This window comes from Rhinatrema bivittatum, chromosome 12, assembly GCF_901001135.1.
Source record: "Rhinatrema bivittatum chromosome 12, aRhiBiv1.1, whole genome shotgun sequence".
NCBI classification, from domain to species: domain Eukaryota; kingdom Metazoa; phylum Chordata; class Amphibia; order Gymnophiona; family Rhinatrematidae; genus Rhinatrema; species Rhinatrema bivittatum.
Window position 1 is genome coordinate 45,556,457 of NC_042626.1, and position 10,591 is coordinate 45,567,047.

Below are 10,591 nucleotides of genomic sequence, written 5' to 3' on the forward strand. Positions count from 1 at the left end.
GGCCTTGCTTGCTTATCTCCTGTCTTGTCCTGTGCCCAGCTACTGTACCAGCCTTTCAACTCCACCTTTGCAGCAGACCTAGGAAGTCCTGCCAACCACCAGAACCTGCAGGCCCAACTAGAGGGGGAAGTGGTTGGCTAGGAGAAGATCTACTTCCATGGTGTGTCAGGTGTCGCCTGTTAAAGGCCTAAACAGTGACGCAAGGGCTTACTACATTTCGGTGTGACAAATTGTGAACGCCATGAGCTCCTCTGACTTGCAGGCGCTTCAACTTCTGCAAGGTTTGGCCTCTGAAGTCCAGAAACTCGCAGGGGCCTTGCAGATTCTGTGTAAAAAGAGAAGTGATGGAAACCACCAAACAACTAGCCTGTGTCTTACCGAGTGGTGACTTTGCTGATCATCATAAGAACATGCCAAACTGGGTCAGACCAAGGGTCCATCAAGCCCAGCATCCTGTTTCCAACAGTGGCCAATCCAGGCCATAAGAACCTGGAAAGTACCCAAAAACTAAGTCTATTCCATGTGACTGTTGCTAGTAATAGCAGTGGTTATTATCTAAGTCAACTTAATTAATAGCAGGTAATGGACTTCTCCTCCAATCCTTTTTTAAACACAGCTATACTAACTGCACTAACCACATCCTCTGGCAACAAATTCCAGAGTTTAATTGTGCGTTGAGTGAAAAAGAACTTTCTCTGATTAGTTTTAAATGTGCCACATGCTAACTTCATGGAGTGCCCCTAGTCTATTATCCGAAAGAGTAAAAAACAGATTCACATCTACCCATTCTAGACCTCTCATGATTTTTAAACACCTCTTTCATATCCCCCCCTCAGCCGTCTCTTCTCCAAGCTGTAAAGTCCTAACCTCTTTAGTCTTTCCTCATAGGGGAGCTGTTCCATTCCCTTTATCATTTTGGTCACCCTTCTCTGTACCTTCTCCATCGCAATTATATCTTTTTTTAGATGCGGCGACCAGAATTGTACACAGTATTCAAGGTGTGGTCTCACCATGGAGCGATACAGAGGCATTATGACATTTTCCGTTTTATTCACCATTCCTTTTCTAATAATTCCCAATATTCTGTTTGCTTTTTTGACTGCCGCAGCATACTGAACCGATGATTTCAATGTGTTATCCACTATGACACCTAGATCTCTTTTCTTGGGTAGTAGCACCTAATATGGAACCTAACATTGTGTAACTATAGCATGGGTTATTTTTCCCTATATGCATTACCTTGCACTTGTCCACATTAAATTTCATCTGCCATTTTGATGCCCAATTTTCCAGCCTCACAAGGTCTTCCTGCAATTTATCACAATCTGCTTGTGATTTAACTACTCTGAACAATTTTGTATCATCTGCAAATTTGATTACCTCACTTGTATTTCTTTCCAGATCATTTATAAATATATTGAAAAGTAAGGGTCCCAATACAGATCCCTGAGGCACTCCACTGCCCACACCCTTCCACTGAGAAAATTGTCCATTTAATCTTACTCTCTGTTTCCTTTCTTTTAGCCAGTATGTAATCCACGAAAGGACTTCGCCACCTATCCCATGACTTTTTATTTTCCCTAGAAGCCTCTATGAGGAACTTTATCAAATGCCTTCTGAAAATCCAAGAACACTACATCTACAGGTTCAACTTTATCCACATGTTTATTAACTCCTTCAAAAAAAGTGAAGTAGATTTGTGAGGCAAGACTTGCCTTGGGTAAAGCCATGCTGTCTGTGTTCCATTAAACCATGTCTTTCTATATGTTCTGTGATTTTGATGTTTAGAATACTTTCCACTATTTTCCCTGGCACTGAAGTCAGGCTAACCGGTCTGTAGTTTCCCAGATCGACCCTGGAGCCCTTTTTAAATATGGGGGTTACATTAGCTATCCTCCAGTCTTCAGGTACAATGGATGATTTTAATGACAGGTTACAAATTTTTACTAATAGGTCTGAAATTTCATTTTTTAGTTCCTTCAGAACTCTGGGGTGCATACCATCCGGTCCAGGTGATTTACTACTCTTCAGTTTGTCAATCAGGTCTACCACATCTTCTAGGTTCACCGTGATTTGGTTCAGTCCATCTGAATCATTACCCATGAAAACCTTCTCCAGTATGGGTACCTCCCCAACATCCTCTTCCGTAAACACCGAAGCAAAGAAATCATTTAACCTTTCCTCGATGGCCTTATCTTCTCTAAGTGCCCCTTTAACCCCTCGATCATCTAACGGTCCAACTGACTCCCTCACAGGCTTTCCGCTTCGGATATATTTAAAAATGTTTTTACTGTGAGTTTTTGCCTCTACGGCCAACTTCTTTTCAAATTCTCTCTTAGCCTGTCTTATCAACGTCTTACATTTAACTTGCCAACGTTTATGCATTATCCTATTTTCTTCTGTTGGATCCTTCTTCCAATTTTTGAATGAAGATCTTTTGGCTAAAATAGCTTTTCACCTCCCCTTTTAACCATGCCGGTAATCTTTTTGCCTTCTTTCCACCTTTCTTAAATTGTGGAATACATCTGGATTGTGCTTCTAGGATAGTATTTTTTTTTTTTTTTTTTTTTTTTTTTTTAACACTGACCACACCTCTTGCACACTTTTTACTTTTGTAGCTACTCCTTTCAGTTTTTTTCTAACTATTTTTCTCATTTTATCAAAGTTTCCCTTTTGAAAGTTTAGCACGAGAGCTGTGGATTTGCTTACTGTCCCCCCTTCCAGTCATTAAATTAAAATTTGATCATATTATGATCAATATTGCTAAGCGGCCCCACCACCGTTACTTCTCTCACCAAATCCTGTTCTCCACTGAGAATTAGATCTAAAATTGCTCCCTCTCTCATTGGTTCCTGAACCAATTGCTCCAGTGCTATGTACCATAAACAACAGTGAGATTTAAACATTAAGAGCAATGTGAGGGCCCTAAAAGGAAACTTTTCCCTGTGCAGTAAACCCTGGAGTACAAACACAAGAACAGTGTTCCACTTAAAATAGAAATGTGAGATATGGCCTCTGAAACTGTTATCCAAATTCATCTATCACAGGGGTTATATTGAAAATGACAGTTTAATAACAAAAAGGGCTGAAGACTTTGACAATGGACCAGTGATAAGCAAAAGATCGATTAGAACTGATGAGAATCTGAACAGCAGGCAATATACTGACTTCAGCAGAAGAAAGTGTTAGACTTATACCAAAAATACTACAGATGGACATCTCTTGTTAAGAACTACAAACACAGCCATGACTGATATGGTCAATGTTGAATAGTCTGGCTATTCATGTAAGATGTTATATTTGAAGTCCTTTTATGATAAAGAATTTGAACCTACTTCCAATCAGAAATAGACATGTTCTTCACTGCATTCTCAAGCCATCTAAAAATATAAGAAGCACTGCTGAACGTGTATTAGAAGTTCGGAGGAAGAAGACATCTCTGCATAGTTAGTGTCTCCCCAATTACATTCCTGAAGCTGATTTGGCCCATCAGAATGATTCAGAGTAAGTCGCAATGCAGAGATGGAAGACAGGAATTTAGAATGACTCCATGGTACCTTTATTTTACCCTTTAAGATCCCTAGACAATATTACCAGCAAAGCCAATTACAAAATATGCATTGTGTAAACTGCAACAACTGTGTTGATAAGGCTTGTTTAAATTCTTGGCATCTATTATCAAGTTTGTTTAATAATACTCTGATATCCAAAACAGGACAGTTTTTCTAAATTTTCATAATCAGAATAAATCTAAATTTTTATATACAAACTTGGTCGTGGCTTCCTTTGTGGTTATATTCCCTGCTACAGTATGATTAAAAAGGTTCCAAGCTCCTATTTCTGGTTATAATCAAGTGAGAGTTATGGCCAGTACACAGGTAAAATATCTTCCCAAAGGCAAATGACGAAGCAAAGAGAATCTCACAGAAAAGGCTATTTTGTTGCCCCGTAGCATCCACACTATCAAAACAATGAATTGACAGTTCCTCAACCTACTTACTCTTTCCACTTTCCCTCCCAACCAGTGTTTAATTTCTATAAAAGGGTTATCCAAACTTTTTATCTAAGGGGCCATAATACAATTTTTTCTTCCTCAAAGAGACTGGTAATTTTTTAATACATTAAACCACCATATAATTTGCATACTTTTGCATATTACCTAATGATAAAAAAATGAACACTATAAAATAGTTTTCCCAACCTTGCTTGTGTGTTTGCATCATTTATTCTGAGTGGGGGGGATTTAGGTGGAGAAAAGGGATCTCAAGCATGGGGACTAGCAAAGAAGAAAGGACAAGGGATGGGAGTGGGCAAAGAACAGGAGAAGAAAAGAAGATGAGGAATGGGGAAGATGGGGAGCATCAGGGGTGGGGAAAGAGTGCTACAGTCTTGTGAACTTGATGAAATCCAACAAGCAAGCCAGTATGCAAGAACAATGCACATCTAGTGTCAGATAGATGAGATTACTGTAGGATAAATACAATCCAAGCAAAACCAGATTCTTTGCTAACCTGAAACATTGAACTAAAAGTATAACACGAGAGGAGATAAAGACCATAGTTATTTGTACAAATATCAGAGACCAGATTTGGAAATGTACACAAAATGAGAAAGATACATTAGTAGATTTGGACCACTGCTTTAGGGAGATTTCTCAGTTGTCACTTCAACACAATGAAGAAATAAAAACTGCTAATATGTTCTGCTTCCCCCTTCATACCTCCTCGTGAGTCATGGTTTAATATCACAAAAAGGATACGGAAAAGAAGCACAAAGACTCAAGTTTTGCAGTTCAAAAACACGGACTTTGATGAAATGGGGAAGTACCAGGAGGAAGAACTAAAGGCTGGGAGAATGAGAGAGATGTGGATCAACAGTGAACCAATCTAAAAGGAGCAATTACCAAGGCAACTAATCTATATGTTAGAAAAGTAAAGAAAAGCAAAAGAAAAATGAAACCTATCTGGTTCTCAAAGGAGGTGGCTGACAAAATAAAGGCTAAAAGAACAGCGTTCAAGAAATATAAAAGATCCCAAAGGGAGGAGCACAAAGAAGAATATCTAGTAGAACTGAGGGAGACGAAGCAATTAATCAAGACAGCAAAAAGTAAAGTGGAAGAGAGGATTGCCAAGGAGGTAAAGAGAGGCGACAAAACATTTTTCAGATACATCAGTGAAAGGAGAAAAGTTCAAAGTGGTATAGTGAAATTGAAAGATGAAAAGGATCAATGTGTGGAGAGAGATGAAGAAATGGCAGAAATATTAAACGACTACTTCAGTTCTGTGTTCACTCAAGAGGACCCTGGAGAAGGACCGTCGCTAGTTAACAAGAAACTGGAGGGGAGTAGACTGGATGTAACTCCATTTACAGTAGAAAATGTACGGGAAGAGCTGGAGAAACTGAAAGTGGACAAAGCCAAGGGGCCTGATGAAGTTCATCCCAGGATACTGAGGGAGCTCAGAGATGTGCTGGCGGGTCCGCTGTGTGGCCTGTTCAATAGATCCCTAGAAACGGGAGTGGTGCCGCTTCACAAGAGTGGAAACAGAGAAGAGGCTGGTAACTACAGACCAGTTAGCCTCACTTCGGTGGTGGGAAAAGTAATGGAGTCACTGTTGAAAGAGAATAGTGAACTATCTACAGTCGGGAGAATTGCTGGACCAGAGGAAGCATGGATTCACCAGGGGAAGATCCTGTCAGACAAATCTGATTGACGTTTTTGACTGGGTAACCAAGGAATTGGATCAAGGAAGAGCACTCGATGTCATCTACTTGGATTTCAGCAAAGCTTTTGATACAGTCCCGCAGAAGTGACTGGTGAATAAAATGAGAAGCTTAGGAGTGAGTGCAGAGGTGATGGCCTGGATTGCAAACTGGTTGACGGACAGAAGACAATGTGTGATGGTAAATGGAACTCTCTGAAGAGAGAGCAGTTTTAAGCGGTGTACCGCAAGGATCGGTGTTGGGACCTGTCCTGTTCAATATCTTTGTGAGCTACATTGCGGACGGGATAGAAGGTAAGGTTTGTCTTTTTTGCGGACGACATTAAGATCTGCAACAGAGTGGACACACCGGAAGGAGTGGAGAGAATGAGACAGGATTTAAGGAAGCTGGAAGAGTGGTCGAAGATATGGTAGCTGAGATTCAATGCCAAGAAGTGCAGAGTCATGTATATGGGGAGTGGAAATCCAAATGAACTGTATTCGATGGGAGGAGAAAGGCTGATGTGCACGGAGCAGGAGAGAGACCTTGGGGTGATAGTGTCTAATGATCTGAAGTCGGCAAAACAATGTGACAGGGCAATAGCTAAAGCCAGAAGAATGCTGGGCTGCATAGAGAGAGGAATATCGAGTAAGAAAAGGGAAGTAATTATCCCCTTGTACAGGTCCTTGGTGAGGCCTCATCTGGAGTACTGTGTTCAGTTCTGGAGACCATATCTCCAAAGAGACAGAGACAAGATGGAGGCGGTCCAGAGAAGGGCGACCAAAAAGGTGGATGGTCTTCATCAAATGACTTATGAGGAGAGATTGAAGAATCTAAATATTTACATCCTGGAGGAAAGGAGGAACAGAGGTGATATGATACAGACTTTCAAATACCTGAAAGGTTTTAATGATCCAAAGACAACGACAAACCTTTTCCATCAGAAAAAAAAAAAAATCAGCAGAACCAGGGGTCACGATTTGAAGCTCCAGGGAGGAAGACTCAGAACCAATGTCAGGAAGTATTTCTTCACGGAGAGGGTGATGGATGCCTGGAATGCCCTTCCGGAGGAAGTGGTGAAGACCAGAACTGTGAAGGACTTCAAAGGGGCGTAGGATAAACACTGTGGATCCATAACGTCTAGAGGACGTGAATGAAGAGTGGGTGCTCGCAGGAATGACGGCTACTACCTGGAGATAATACCCTTATTCAACAAACATACACATGGTTAATGCGACTCCAACATTGCTCTAAGTTTCAACGGCAAGAGAAAATGTGGAAAAAAGGATTTGCATTCACAAAAAAGCGGGGCGTAGCTTGCTTGTTACGGCGGTTACTACCCCAAACCAAATAAGCCTGATACTTCACTTTCAATGCATATCCAGCATAGCTCTCTGCTTCAACGGCAGGGGGAATGAAGAAAAGTGGATCTATATACAGACAACCACCAACAAGGACTGAATTATATAGTCTGGGTAAACAAATAAGCATGGGTGTAGCTTGCTTATTGCGGCGGTTACTACCCCTAACTAATTAAGCTAGATATTTCACTTAGATGCAGTTCCAACACTGCTCTCTACATTAATGGTGGGGGTGGAAGGGAAATAGAACCAAAAGGTTACTATGAGCCAGGAGTAACAGATAAGTATGAGAAAGAAAAAAAAATGTGCAAAACTTGCTGGGCAGACTGGATGGGCCGTTTGGTCTTCTTCTGCCATCATTTCTATGTTTCTATTGGAGAAACCAATGATACCTTGCTAGAAGACAGCTGAGGGGGGAGGGTAAGCCTCAATAAGAAGTTGACACCCCTCCGCCCAGCCCCCCCCCAACATTCAGTTTCTTCTTCAGCGTTGTCTCTTCTAAAAAGGTAAGGATAGTTCATACGACCGGGCTCTTTTCAGGCTTGAGCTGGCTGCAGCAATAGTGATGTGCAAGCTCCTCCTGGGCTCCCATGGTGGAAGCATGTAGTTTCAGACCTTGGCCGGTAGCAGAGCAGCACATGAATCCTTTAAGACAGTGATCCCCAACCCAGTCCTGGGGGCCCACCAGCCAGTCGGGTTTTCAGGATATCCACAATTTACAATATGCATGATTGAAAACTTGCATTATCCTGAAAACCCGACTGGCTGCTAGGTCCCCAGGACAGGGTTGGGGACCTCTAAAAGGTCCGGTAGAAAAGTGAAGCAGCGTGCTCTTCAGGCAAAGACTAGCAGTGTTTTCTTCTGAGCTAGCAAAAAGCTCCTAACTACAATTTTTAGGTACCAGGCCGACCAGACTTTCAGAATTTTTTCCACCCCTACATATATACTCCCTGGCCCATGAAAAGGACTATGATCAATCAACTTTCAGGTGGTATTTAGAAAGACACTCATGAAGTCCTACACAAATGGAAGAAGCGATGCAGTGTAGAGTTCTAATACCCTTAATGGATTTGGAGAATACTAAAACTTGTTTGAAAGGTTTTCACATCTTTAAAACAAAACAAAAAAGATGCGGTCATACATGAGCTTTCGAAACCCTATAAACCTCTCCTTCAGATGTACAAGAATGAAAAACTAGACTTCAAAACCATAATAAAGGATAGCGTGGAGACAATTTAGTACTCAGGTTTTTTAATTGAGGACTACAAGGAAGCAAACCCTACATTTAAACCTCGTTGCAAGCGCGAGCGGGTTGTAAGAAGGATACTTTGCAAACAGCAACTGTTACCTTCTAAACTGAGAGGAGAGGCCATCCCGCTGAGAAGGTGCTCTCCCTACAGACCAGCAGATGTAAGGCCTCCACTGTCCCACTCAGACACCCATAACCTTAATTTTCCGATAATAATTATTCAGCAAAAGCCTTAATCTTTACTTACTTAGAACTCTCGACTCCAATCTCTCTCTCCATCCACTCCACACCCTAACCCTGGCTTCGTCCTGTACTGCCCACGGATTAGCTACCTCACTCTGACGCCAGGCCTGTCATCTCAGGATTGGCTACCATTGGTGTCTGTCATTCGGTGCGAGGCGGACCCGGAAGGAAGAGAAGGCACTGTAATAGGATAGGACTGCCATCCATCGTGGTGGAGTCTCAGGGAATTCAGCCTCAATCTCGAACCTTATCGTTCTAAGGTAGTCTGAAGCGCGAGGACTGACGTGTCGACTCCAGTGTTGCCAACCTCGCTTATTTACCGCGAGATTGGGCTTCTTTTCCTAGTCATGCGCGTTTTTTTTTCCGATTCGCTGGTTGCTTTCAATTGGGCTATTTTTTCTGCCAGTCGCGTTTTTTGGGGCTTGTTGGGCGGGACTTGTGCTCTGATGTTACAGTGATTGACTGCTGCTGCGATGAAGCCTGTCCATAGCAGGCACATCCTATCCCTATATTGCAGCAGTAAGCCAATCAGAGCAGGATTCAAATAGTGAGCTGCAAGCCTTGTTGATGGATACCTCGCAACACATTTTTGTTGGCAGACCTGGAACGGGAAGGCCAGCAGCAGGGCATTGGAGGGCAACAGCAAAGGAATCTTCAGACTGTGCAGCTACAGCCAGGTATCAGGTTGGGAGGGGGGAATGAGAGTGTGGGGGGCCAGAGATGTGCTTGGAGGGGGGTGGGGAGAGGGGAATGAATGAGAGTGTGGGGGCCAGAGATGTGCTTGGGGGGATTGGGGAGAGGGGAATGAGTGAGTGTGTGGGGGCCAGAGATGTGCTTGGAGGGGGGGGTGGGGAGAGGGGAATGAGTGAATGTGTGGGGGCCAGAGATGTGTTTGGAGGGGGGTGGGGAGAGGGGAATGAATGAGTGTGTGGGGGCCAGGGATGTGCTGGGAGGTGGGTGGGGAGAGGGGAATGAGTGAGTGTGTGGGGGCCAGGGATGTGCTCGGAGGGGGGAATGAGTGAGTGTGTGGGGGCCAGGGATGTGCTCGGAGAGGGGAATGAGTGAATGTGTGGGGGCCAGGGATGTGCTCGGAGAGGGGAATGTGTGTGTGTGTGTGTGTGTGTGTGTGTGTGTGTGTGTGTGTGTGTGTGTGTGTGTGTGTGTGGGCCAGGGATGTGCTCGGAGAGGGGAATGAGTGAGTGTGTGTGTGGGCCAGGGATGTGCTCGGAGAGGGGAATGAGTGAGTGAGTGTGTGTGTGGGGGCCAGGGATGTGCTCGGAGAGGGGAATGAGTGTGAGGGGCTGGTATCTTTTATTTCCTAGCGTGTAGCAGATGGACTTAGGACCAATGGGTATAGTGTACTCCTGTTAATAGTTGGAGATGGATCAGATTTCAATCTGATGTCAGCCCCTAGTACATATACCCCTGCAGGAAGTGCAGCTCCTCAGTATTTTCCGTCTCCAAAGCAGTTAGGGACTATCTGCACGCTCTCTGAGTGTTAGAACCAAAATTCAAGGAAAAACCCAAATTTAAGACGAAAAGTTTACCTGAAGACTAGCCCCGCTCTCCTGCGGTGATACCCTCGGGTCCCTCCCCCAGTTGAGATTCCTGAGGTGATTTCCGTGGTCCCTCAGAGGTGAGCCTCGGTCCGGTGGCCAAATCTCAGCAGGGACTTAACCGTGCCTGAAATCAGGGGCTGAGAGGCAGCGGGTGCATTCCTCGAGCGCGGCGATGAAGGTATTTGCCCTCTCCCCCCGCAGCCGGAGACTGCCCGGGACGAAACCGGGAAGCGCCGAAGACAAGGTAAGGTAGAAATCTTCTATGTAAACTGTCTCCGAGGATCGAAGAGGAGCACAGGCCGCTGATCGGAGCCAGTGCCGCTGGGTTGATCCGCCCTAGCAGGGCTAGGCCCCGGCTGTTCCCGAGGGTCTACCCACGTGAAGACCCTCCGAGGAGGTCGCCATCTTGACCCGCCTCACCGTTCAACTCGAGCGCACAAATTGAGCTAGGCGCACATAATACCTCACGAGCATAAGTT

At 44.0% G+C, this 10,591-nt stretch overlaps 1 protein-coding gene across 1 annotated transcript in view; it reads right to left on the minus strand.

The window, feature by feature from the left end:
- STT3A (STT3 oligosaccharyltransferase complex catalytic subunit A) overlaps positions 1 to 8,704 on the minus strand; it is a 99,647-nt gene extending 90,943 nt beyond the window's left edge. The window contains exon 1 of the mRNA XM_029574230.1: positions 8,558 to 8,704. The gene's annotated coding sequence lies outside the window, so the exon portion shown is untranslated. The remainder of the gene's footprint in view (positions 1 to 8,557) is intronic.
- Between the last annotated feature and the right edge of the window lie 1,887 nt (positions 8,705 to 10,591).